At 42.4% G+C, this 11368-nt stretch overlaps 2 non-coding genes across 2 annotated transcripts; both read right to left on the bottom strand.

The window, feature by feature from the left end:
* Positions 1-2854: 2854 nt before the first annotated feature.
* LOC130991110 (small nucleolar RNA R71) lies at positions 2855-2961 on the bottom strand. The gene has a single exon (XR_009091073.1). It is a non-coding gene; the product is annotated as a small nucleolar RNA R71 (small nucleolar RNA).
* An 8054-nt stretch (positions 2962-11015) lies between these two features.
* On the bottom strand, positions 11016-11122 carry LOC130991046 (small nucleolar RNA R71). The gene has a single exon (XR_009091010.1). It is a non-coding gene; the product is annotated as a small nucleolar RNA R71 (small nucleolar RNA).
* Positions 11123-11368: the final 246 nt, after the last annotated feature.

The following is an 11368-nucleotide window of genomic DNA, read 5'->3' as shown; positions in this document are numbered from 1 at the left end:
TCATCTTTTGGAGATACAGTGCCATCGAAAATCGCATTGCATTGGTCATTCTGCTTGCCTTCGGTATGTCCAGGCCTGTTCTGCGCAACTGCATGGCTAGCCATTTGGCTAACTTGCGTCTCCAAAATCTGTACCTGCTTGGACAGTGCTGAAACATTGTTCCCCATGTTAGCCATACCATTCTCTAGACTGGCCATCCTGGCACCCATGCTATTATCAAGATTGGCAATCTTGGCACCCACAGTCGTCTCTATACTGACCATCTTGTTGTCAATAGTAGTTTCGAAACTAGTCATCTGCACCAACAACTGCTGCATCATCTCTTCAAGTGACACCTTCTTAGGCTCATTGACAATCATCCTTGTGGAGCTCCGATCATGTGGCAATTGGTAGCTATTGGAGGCCATCTCCTCCAATTCAAAAGTGTTTGCTTGCATAGATGACCCCCATCCACCTCCATCAAATTGCCCAACTTGAGATTGGTACATGTAATTGATTTATTCTTAAATTGCTCTATTTTCAAGGGTTTGTATGTGCGTATTTTAAGATAATCTTCTGGAAATTGGTGCGTTTTATGGTGTATTTTATGCTTTGCAGAAGATTTAGGTTTTCGAGATGGAAGAATGCAATTTTGGATGAATTTGGCATTTTCTAGGTGTTCTGATCATCCAGAGCAGAGAAACCGACATCTCCAGAGCAGAGATACACTCGCCAGAGAAATCAAAGCCCAGAGCAGCGAAGTCAACTAGTCAGAGCAGAGGAATGAAAGTCTCGCCAGAGAAATCAATCTCCATAGCAGCGAAGTGAGAGTCAAGGTCAGAGGAATCATACTCGCCCGCCAGAAGTGTCCAGACCAGAGAAATCGACCGTCAGAGAAGTCGACCGCCGGAGAAGTCGACCGCCAGAGAAGTCAATGTTCAGAGCAGAGAAATGCTCAAGTCAGAGAAATGCTCAAGTCAGAGAAATCAATGTTCATAGAAGCGAAGTCGGCCAGAGCAGTGAAATACTCCATAGCAGCGGAGTTCGCCAGAGAGGAGAAATAGGACAGAGCAGAGAAATCATCCATTTCTCTGGCGCGACCCGTTCCCCTGGCGAATAGCCATTTCTCTGGCGAGGTCCGTTTCTCTGACGACAGCCGTTCCTCTGGCGAGAGCTGCGTGTTCGACAAGAGTGGGAGTATTTTCCAGAGCGTGCATCCAGCTGGAGAGTTGCCTTATTTTACACGATTCTATTACCTTTAGAATTCTACTTTGCATGGCAACTTCCATGGTGATCGAAGGAAATCTGAAAACTATAAATAGGTCATCTTTTGACCTATCTAGAGAGATCAGAAAGACTCGTTATTTCAGTTTTATAGCTTTAGAATATTATTGCTTTCCAGTTTTCAAGGCTTGGATCAAGATTTAAGATTCAAGCTGCTACAATTATTCAATTATTACGGTTTTATATAATTCAGTTTTTACAATTGCGTTCTTTTTAATTATGTTTATGTTTTATTTTATTATGTCTGGCTAGTTTCGTTTAGCTGGTTCTAGGGTTTGTATATAGTTGATTGAATTTATGTGATTTATTTGTTAATACCTTTGTGCCTTCCAGTTTCTGATTCATAATTCCTGGTGCTTAATTTCTTGTGAATTATCTGATCAATAGTTTGCATGTTTAGCTATTCGGTTTGAGACCTAGCGGAGATGGGTGGATCATAGGGAGCTATTCTTAGGAGCTATTGGGAGTTAGTAGATTTTCTTGAGACCTAACGGAGATAGATAATTTACTAATCTACGATCGTTGCTGCTCTAGCGAGAGTGATTGATTAATTAAGTGATCTCTCATCATAACGGGATTAAACTGGTACATAGGATTAATAGATTTATTGCATAGATTTAATTAATGAATTTACTACCCTAGGATCAGTTGGCTTTAATATTTGATTCTTCTACGTGCTTTTATTTATTGCTTTTTGAGTTTAGTGTTAATCAAACCTTCCTACTTTCGTTTGCCTGAATATTACTAGAGTTTAGTTAGGATTACTTAGAGTGATTCGTTATAATAGTCCCTGTGGATACGATACTCGGTTACTTATTATTTGCTACAATTGCCTGTGTTAGTTGCAGTTTTTGTTGCTAAGAAATTAGTGATCAACTTTTTGGCGCCGTTGCCGGGGACTATTCAGAATTGACTTTAATATTTCTGATTAGACTTAAGCATTATTTCAGGCGTTATAAGCTTATTTTTATTTTCTAGTTTTTCAAATTTCTGTTTTTGTTTGTTGTCTCAGGCGTGTATGATCACGAGATCCAAAGGAAAGGAACATCTAGTACCTTTGAACTTGGAAATCGAAAAGCAGTACAAAAGAGACAACCGCGAAAAGAAGAAGCAAGCAATGGCAGAGCAACAGAATAACATGGACCTTGAAACTCTTGTGCGAGCCGTGACAAACCTTCAGAGGCAGCTAGACGAAGAGAGAAAGCGCAACCGGGCTCCTCCACCAGAGCCACCACTGAATCACATGTATCAGCCTCGGGTTGATCAATTTCAAGGAGGCAGATGGGGACCAACTGTGCAGGCTAACACGTTCGAGCTGAAGTCGGGATTGATAAACATGGTGCAAGCTGAACAGTTTAGTGAAGCGGCTTCTGAAAATCCGCATGCTCACATTACCCAGTTTCTAGCTATCTGCGACACTATTAAGCGGAATGGAGTGCCACCTGATGCCATCAGAATGAAGATGTTTGGATTCTCTCTCAGGGACAGAGCGAAGGAGTGGTTCAAGAGTCTGGACAGAGGTGCTATTACTGGATGGGAGGATTTGTGTAGAGCTTTTCTAGCAAAATACTTTCCTGCTTCTAAAGCTCAGAAAATCATTGCAGAGATTTCTCACTTTTCCCAGCTAGGAGATGAGACCATTCATGATGCCTGGGAAAGATTTCGTGAGCTGCTCAATAACTGCCCACAATATGGTTTCACAGAGGATCAACAAATCATTCACTTTTATAATGGTTTGACTGGTCTGACAAAAAGTATGGTGGATGCTACTGCAGGTGGATGTCTTCTCCATAGAAATACAAAGGAGGCTTATCGTGTGATAGATGAGATGGCCTCCAACAGTTATCAATGGCCGAATGACAGAAATTCCACGAGAAGAATTGCAGCTGTGAATGAGGAGAGAGATGATTTTAAGGAGAAATATGAAGCTCTTCAAAAGCAGTATGAGTTGGAGAGAAAGGCACTGCTAGCTAAAATTGCTCAGCAGCCGAGTTTACCTGATGTGTCGCAGTTTGAAGATGCTAATTATGTCCAGCGGCAGTACCAATTCAATAGACCAAACTATCAAGGACATCAGGGCGGAAATCCACCGTATCATCCAAATAATAGGAATCATCCAAATTTTTCCTATTCAAATCCCAACAATGCTTTGCAGCCTCCACCTGGATTTTCTGTGTCTAGCGGAGGAGTTGTAAATGAACCAAAGAAGGGATCAATGGAGGATATGATGCAGCAGGTGTTAACAGAAGTGTCTAGCATGAAGACAACTGTTAATACAAGGATGACTAATTTGGAGTCTCAAGTGGGAAATATTGGGAATAATTTTTCATCACTGTCCAAGCAAGTGCAGATTTTGGAGAATCAAGTTGGTCAAATGGCTACCCAAGCAGCTGCACAGCACAAGCCGGGCCACTTTCCTAGCAACACTAAATTAATCCCAAAAATCAGTGTAATGCGATCCATCTTCGAAGCGGGACTGAGTACCAGAATTTTCCAGAGCTGCAGAATGACAAGGGAAAATGCAAAGTAGTGGAGGACGACGATGATGACTTGGAGGAGCTTGCAGCGAAACAGACGCCTCCCCCTAAGAAGGATTCGAGCTCTTCTGCTGTTAAGTAGCCTGTTCCTACCCCTTCGTTTCCCAGGCCAGAGTACAAGCCTGTAGCACCCTCCCCGAATAGCTTAGCAAAGCCGAAGACGGACCAGAAGTTAGCCAAGTTCATGGAGATGTTTTCAAAGCTTCACATCAACATTCCTTTACTTGATGCTTTGAGAGATATGCCAGGCTATGCCAAGTTCCTCAAGGACGCAGTCTCCAACAAGAAGAAGTTGGGGAAATATGAGACAATAAATCTTTCCGAGGAATGCAGTGCTGTGCTACAAAGAAAGCTACCTTTGAAGCAAAAGGATCCTGGCAGCTTTACTATAACTTGTGTGATTGGAGGGCAGAACTTCTCCCGCGTTCATTGTGACTTAGGGGCAAGCATCAATCTGATGCCTCTTTCTATTTTCAACCGGTTGGAGATTGGAGATATCAAGCCTACCTCTATTGCATTACAGATGGCAAATCGTTCCATCACATATCCCAAGGGAATTGTGGAGGATGTCCTAGTGCAGGTGAAGCAATTTATTTTTCCTGCAGATTTCGTACTGTTGGACATGCCGGAGGACAAAAATACTCCATTAATCTTGGGGCGGCCGTTTCTAGCTACGGGCCGTGCATTGATAGACGTGCAAGAGGGAGATCTTACTTTCCGTGTCAATGATGAGAAGATGACGTTGTCTATCTATGATGCGTTGAAGAAGCCAGCTGAGCCACAAGTTGAGGATTGCAATTTAATTGATACTGTGGTGGATTTTCCTGCAGCCATGGAGGATCCTTTGGAGGAGTGCATCACACAGTCATTATACCCTTATTCCAATCTAGACGAGGCTTGTGATGAGATCTTAGATTATATTGCAGAGCTGGAGGCCGTAGAGAGACATCCCATCGATCCTGTGCCTTACATGGATATTCACAAACCTGTTGATTGGGGAAGTAAGTCAGAGGAAAAAGAAAAAGAAAAAGAATTCTCTGCGCCAGCGGAATCAGCCAGGCCAGCGGAATCAGCCGGGCCAGCGGAATCAGCCAGGCCAGCGGAATCAGCCGGGCCAGCAGAATCAGCCAGGCCAGCGGAATCATCCGGGCCAGCGGAATCAACCAGACCAGCGGGATCCTCCAGAGCAGCGACCGTACCCAAACTTGAGCTAAAACCTCTTCCTGAGCACTTGAAGTATCAATTCATGGGTGAGAATGAAACTTTTTCTGTTATTGTATCTGCCTATTTATCTCCGTTGGAGTTGGAGAAGTTGATGCGAGTTTTGAGGAAATACAAGTCTGCTATAGGATAGTCTATTTCTGACATCAAAGGAATTAGTCCTTCTATTTGCATGCATCGTATTATATTGGAGCAGGAATACAAGCCTAAGGTGCAGCCGCAGAGACGTTTGAATCCGGCTATGCAAGAAGTGGTGAGAAAGGAGGTGCTGAAGTGGTTGGATGCCGGCATTATTTATGCCATCTCTGATAGTAAGTGGGTGAGTCCAACTCAAGTTGTCTCTAAGAAGGGAGGCATGACTGTGGTTAAGGATGAGAAAGATTAGCTCATAGCTACGAGGCTGGTCACAGGATGGCGCGTGTGCATTGATTACCGAGCTTTGAATGCAGCCACACGTAAGGATCACTTTCCTTTGCCATTTATTGATCAGATGCTTGACCGTTTGGCAGGATATGAGTACTACTATTTCTTGGATGGGTACTCGGGCTACAATCAAATCATGATAGCCCCGGAGGATCAGCATAAGACCGCGTTTACTTGTCCCTATGGCATCTTTGCTTTTAGGAGGATTTCTTTTGGTCTTTGCAATGCTCCTGCCACTTTCCAGCGCTGCATGATGGCGATTTTCCATGGGTTGATTGAAAATATCATGGAGGTATTTATGGACGATTTCTCTGTCTTTGGATCTTCCTTTGATAAATTTTTGGACAATCTTGCTCAAGTGTTGCAGCGTTGTGAGGAGACGGCACTCGTGCTCAATTGGGAAAAGTGCCACTTCATGGTTCGTGAGGGCATTGTTTTGGGTATAAGGTCTCTGCCCAAGGTTTGGAGGTGGATCGTGCTAAGATAGTGGCCATTGAAAAGTTGCCGCCGCCTACTTCTGTCAAATCTGTGCGGAGCTTTCTTGGGCATGCAGGATTTTATAGGCGCTTCATCAAAGACTTCTCCAAGCTGCGTTGGATCTTATTGCTGCAAGAGTTTGATATGGAGATCCGTGATCGAAAAGGATGTGAGAACGTGGTAGCTGACCACTTGTCTCGATTGGAGAATCCGATCGAGGGGGATGATCCGAAGATGGCCATCAATGAGTCTTTTCCTGATGAGCAGATTTGGGCTATGCTATTCAAGGATCCTTGGTATGCAAAGTATAGTAATTACTTGGTTATTGGAGCTCTTCCCGAGGGGTTGTCGCACTATCAAAAGAAGAAGCTCCTCCATGATGTCAAGTTTTATTATTGGGAGGATCCTTACCTATACCGGAGGTGCGCCGATGGCTTTATTCGACGATGTGTTAGGGAGCATGAATGGCCGAAAATCATTGAGGAGTGCCATAGCTCGCCTAGTGGAGGTCACTTTGCTGCCAACCGAACTGCCATGAAGATAAATCATAGTGGATTCTATTGGCCTTCTATTTTCGCAGATTGCCATGCTTTCGTGAAGTCTTGTGATCGATGCCAGCGCATGGGCAACATTACCAAGCGGGATGAGATGCCACAGAATATCATTATGGAGGTGGAGTTGTTTGATGTTTGGGGAATTGACTTCATGTGTCCTTTCCCTGCTTCTTGCGGCTTTTCCTACATATTGCTTGCTGTGGAGTATGTGTCTCGATGGGTGGAGGCGATCCCAGCTACCACCAATGATTCCAAGGTAGTCATTAAATTCTTGCAAAAGAATATTTTGACTCGGTTCGGAGCACCGAGAGCGTTGCTTAGTGATGGGGGGTCGCACTTCAACAACAAGTTACTAGCAAGCGTGTTGGCAAAATATGGAGTAAAGTACAAGGTGACGACTCCATATCATCCTTAAGCTAATGGACAAGCAGAGTTGGCGAATAGAGAGATCAAGTAGATTCTGGAGAAGAGCATCGCCAACAAGAAAGATTGGGCAAAGCACTTAGATGATGCTCTTTGGGCATGTCGCACTGCCTATAATACTCCAATTGGTATGTCTCCCTATCAACTTGTTTTTGGCAAATCCTGTCATTTACCTGATGAGATTGAGCACAAGGCATATTGGGCGACGAGGAGAATCAATTTGGAGTTCAAGGAGGCCGGTCATACAAGGCGAGATATGTTGACGGAGTTGGATGAGTGGAGGAATGAAACTTACGTGAGTTCTCGTATCTACAAGGAAAGAGCGAAGAAGTTCCATGATTTGAGCATCCGCACAAAGGAATTCAAGACGGGACATGAGGTACTCTTGTATGATTCTAAGCTTCGACTTTTTCCTGGCAAGCTGCAGTCTAGATTGAGAGGTCCTTACGTGGTTCACAAGAGCAATTGGAATGGGACCTATGAGTTGTTTGCGTCGAATGGGTCCACTTTCACTGTTAATGGCCATCGCCTCAAACCATACTTCAAAGCAGAGTTGGACCGCGATGTGGAAGTGGTCAACTTCGTTGATCCGTGATTGAAGGTATCGTCAAGCTATAGACGTTAATTTTAGCACTTGTTGGGAGGTAACCCAATTGTTTTTCTTTGTTTTGTTTTCCTTTCTTTTAGTTTCGTTTTTTTTTTTTCGTTTTGTTTCTCTTTGTTTCTTTGTTTTGTTTGGGTCAGGTTTTTTCTCTGCCAGAATTCTGGAGGTCTTCATATTCCAGCGTAGCCACTCTCTTCGCTGCCCTATCCAGCGCAACCATTCTCTCCTCTGCAACAGACCGCAAAGCCCCCTTTTCACCGCCTCTCACGATGGTTCAGTTTTTCATTGCCGATAATCATGGACGTTTTCTACACTCTTCGTATTTCTTTTATGCCCTGAGGACATGGCATGCTTTAAGTGTGGGGGAGTGGTGTTTTGTTGCTTATATTTTTCAAAATTGGGCGAAATTGATTTTTCTATGCTTAGTTTTTGGTCTCGAATCTTGCTAATTTTTATGAATTTGTGGAAGAGAAGATGATTTTCGATGTGCATTTCCGGTTTGTGTTTGTTTGGTGGTTATTCTTATTTTACTTTTGATATATGTTTCTTGATTGTGCAAAGAATTATGAGTTTTGTTGCAACACTTTTGTAAGTTAGTAAAACGTGATTTGTCCGGTAGATGCTAGAAGGAGTGTTGTCATTGTGATTGTCTACGATCATATCTTATCTGTGAAAAATGAAAAAGTTTGGACGAATTGCCAACTCTGAAATTGCCAGCTCTGAAACATCTGGCCTGTTCTGAAAAAGTGACAACTCTGAGTCTCTGCTCCTCTAGTCTGACTATGAGCATGGGAAACCACGTGAAAAGACTTTGGATTACATCCAAATGGTTTTATTTCATGAATTATGGCTCAACTGTCGAATATTTTAAGCACAAAAAGTGTGAAAAAAATGGTGATATTGATTATAAAGGCGATCACATTAGGGAATTCACTTCTAGCGGAGAATTGGGTCTGATCGAATTACTTGCATTACTCTTTTGTTGCTTCTTAAACTTTGAGTTACTTGCATGATCGAGAGATGTGTGTTGATTGTAAAGTTTTGAATTGACTTTGTGAATGTTTGGATGGAAATTAGCATTGTTGAAATCAATCTCTTCCTAGGATTCATATAGATTTTGCTTGAGGACAAGCAAAAGGCTAAGTGTGGGGGAGTTGATTTATGCTTAAATTGCTCTATTTTCAAGGATTTATATGTGCGTATTTTAAGATAATCTTTTGGAAATTGGTGCGTTTTATGGTGTATTTTATGCTTTGCAGGAGATTTAGGCTTTCGAGATGGAAGAATGCAATTTTGGATGAATTTGGTGTTTTCTAGGTGTTATGATCATCCAGAGCAGAGGAACCGACATCTCCAGAGCAAAGATACACTTGCCAGAGAAATCAAAGCCCAGAGCAGCGAAGTCAACTAGTCAGAGCAGAGGAATGAAAGTCTCGCCAGAGAAATCAATCTCCATAGCAGCGAAGTGAGAGTCAAGGTCAGAGGAATCATACTCGCCCGCCAGAAGTGTCCAGACCAGAGAAATCGATCGTCAGAGAAGTCGACCGCCGGAGAAGTCGACCGCCAGAGAAGTCAATGTTCAGAGCAGAGAAATGCTCAAGTCAGAGAAATGCTCAAGTCAGAGAAATCAATGTTCAGAGAAGCGAAGTCGGCCAGAGCAGCGAAATACTCCATAGCAGCGGAGTTCGCCAGAGAGGAGAAATAAGACAGAGCAGAGAAATCATCCATTTCTCTGGCGCGACCCGTTCCCCTGGCGATAGCCATTTCTCTGACGAGGTCCGTTTCTCTGACGACAGCCGTTCCTCTGGCGAGAGCTGCGTGTTCGGCAAGAGTGGGAGTATTTTCCAGAGCATGCATCCAGCTGGAGAGTTGCCTTATTTTACACGATTCTATTACCTTTAGAATTCTACTTTGCATGGCAACTTCCATGGTGATCGAAGGAAATCTGAAAACTATAAATAGGTCCTCTTTTGACCTATCTAGAGAGATCAGAAAGACTCGTTATTTCAGTTTTATAGCTTTAGAATATTATTGCTTTCTAGTTTTCAAGGCTTGGATCAAGATTTAAGATTCAAGCTGCTACAATTATTCAATTATTACGGTTTTATATAATTCAGTTTTTACAATTGCGTTCTTTTTAATTATGTTTATGTTTTATTTTATTATGTCTGGCTAGTTTCGTTTAGCTGGTTCTAGGGTTTGTAAATAGTTGATTGAATTTATGTGATTTATTTGTTAATACCTTTGTGCCTTCCAGTTTCTGATTCATAATTCCTGGTGCTTAATTTCTTGTGAATTATCTGATCAATAGTTTGCATGTTTAGCTATTCGGTTTGAGACCTAGCGGAGATGGGTGGATCATAGGGAGCTATTCTTAGGAGCTATTGGGAGTTAGTAGATTTTCTTGAGACCTAACGGAGATAGATAATTTACTAATCTACGATCGTTGCTGCTCTAGCGAGAGTGATTGATTAATTAAGTGATCTCTCATCATAACTGGATTAAACTGGTACATAGGATTAATAGATTTATTGCGTAGATTTAATTAATGAATTTACTACCCTAGGATCAGTTGTCTTTAATATTTGATTCTTCTACGTGCTTTTATTTATTGCTTTTTGAGTTTAGTGTTAATCAAACCTTCCTACTTTCGTTTGCCTGAATATTACTAGAGTTTAGTTAGGATTACTTAGAGTGATTCGTTATAATTGTCCCTGTGGATACGATACTCGGTTACTTATTATTTGCTACAATTGCCTGTGTTAGTTGTAGTTTTTGTTGCTAAGAAATTAGTGATCAACTTTTTGGCGCCGTTGCCGGGGACTATTTAGAATTGACTTTAATATTTCTGATTAGACTTAAGCATTATTTCAGGCGTTATAAGCTTATTTTTATTTTCTAGTTTTTCAAATTTCTGTTTTTGTTTGTTGTCTCAGGCGTGTATGATCACGAGATCCAAAGGAAAGGAACATCTAGTACCTTTGAACTTGGAAATCGAAAAGCAGTACAAAAGAGACAACCGCAAAAAGAAGAAGCAAGAAATGGCAGAGCAACAGAATAACATGGACCTTGAAACTCTTGTGCGAGCCGTGACAAACCTTCAGAGGCAGCTAGACGAAGAGAGAGCGCAACCGGGCTCCTCCACCAGAGCCACCACTTAATCACATGTATCAGCCTCGGGTTGATCAATTTCAAGGAGGCAGATGGGGACCAACTGTGCAGGCTAACACGTTCGAGCTGAAGCCGGGATTGATAAACATGGTGCAAGCTGAACAGTTTAGTGGAGCGGCTTCTGAAAATCCGCATGCTCACATTACCCAGTTTCTAGATATCTGCGACACTATTAAGCGGAATGGAGTGCCACCTGATGCCATCAGAATGAAGATGTTTGGATTCTCTCTCAGGGACAGAGCGAAGGAGTGGTTCAAGAGTCTGGACAGAGGTGCTATTACTGGATGGGAGGATTTGTGTAGAGCTTTTCTAGCAAAATACTTTCCTGCTTCTAAAGCTCAGAAAATCATTGCAGAGATTTCTCACTTTTCCCAGCTAGGAGATGAGACCATTCATGATGCCTGGGAAAGATTTCGTGAGCTGCTCAGGAACTGCCCATAATATGGTTTCACAGAGGATCAGCAAATCATTCACTTTTATAATGGTTTGACTGGTCTGACAAAAAGTAAGGTGGATGCTACTGCAGGTGGATGTCTTCTCCATAGAAATACAAAGGAGGCTTATCGTGTGATAGATGAGATGGCCTCCAACAGTTATCAATGGCCGAATGACAGAAATTCCACGAGAAGAATTGCAGCTGTGAATGAGGAGAGAGATGATTTTAAGGAGAAATATGAAGCTCTTCAAAAGCAGTA

This window comes from Salvia miltiorrhiza, chromosome 6 (assembly GCF_028751815.1).
Source record: "Salvia miltiorrhiza cultivar Shanhuang (shh) chromosome 6, IMPLAD_Smil_shh, whole genome shotgun sequence".
NCBI classification, from domain to species: Eukaryota; Viridiplantae; Streptophyta; class Magnoliopsida; order Lamiales; family Lamiaceae; genus Salvia; species Salvia miltiorrhiza.
The sequence above is the reverse complement of the archived record's forward strand: the minus strand, read 5'-3'. Positions and strand labels throughout refer to the sequence as shown.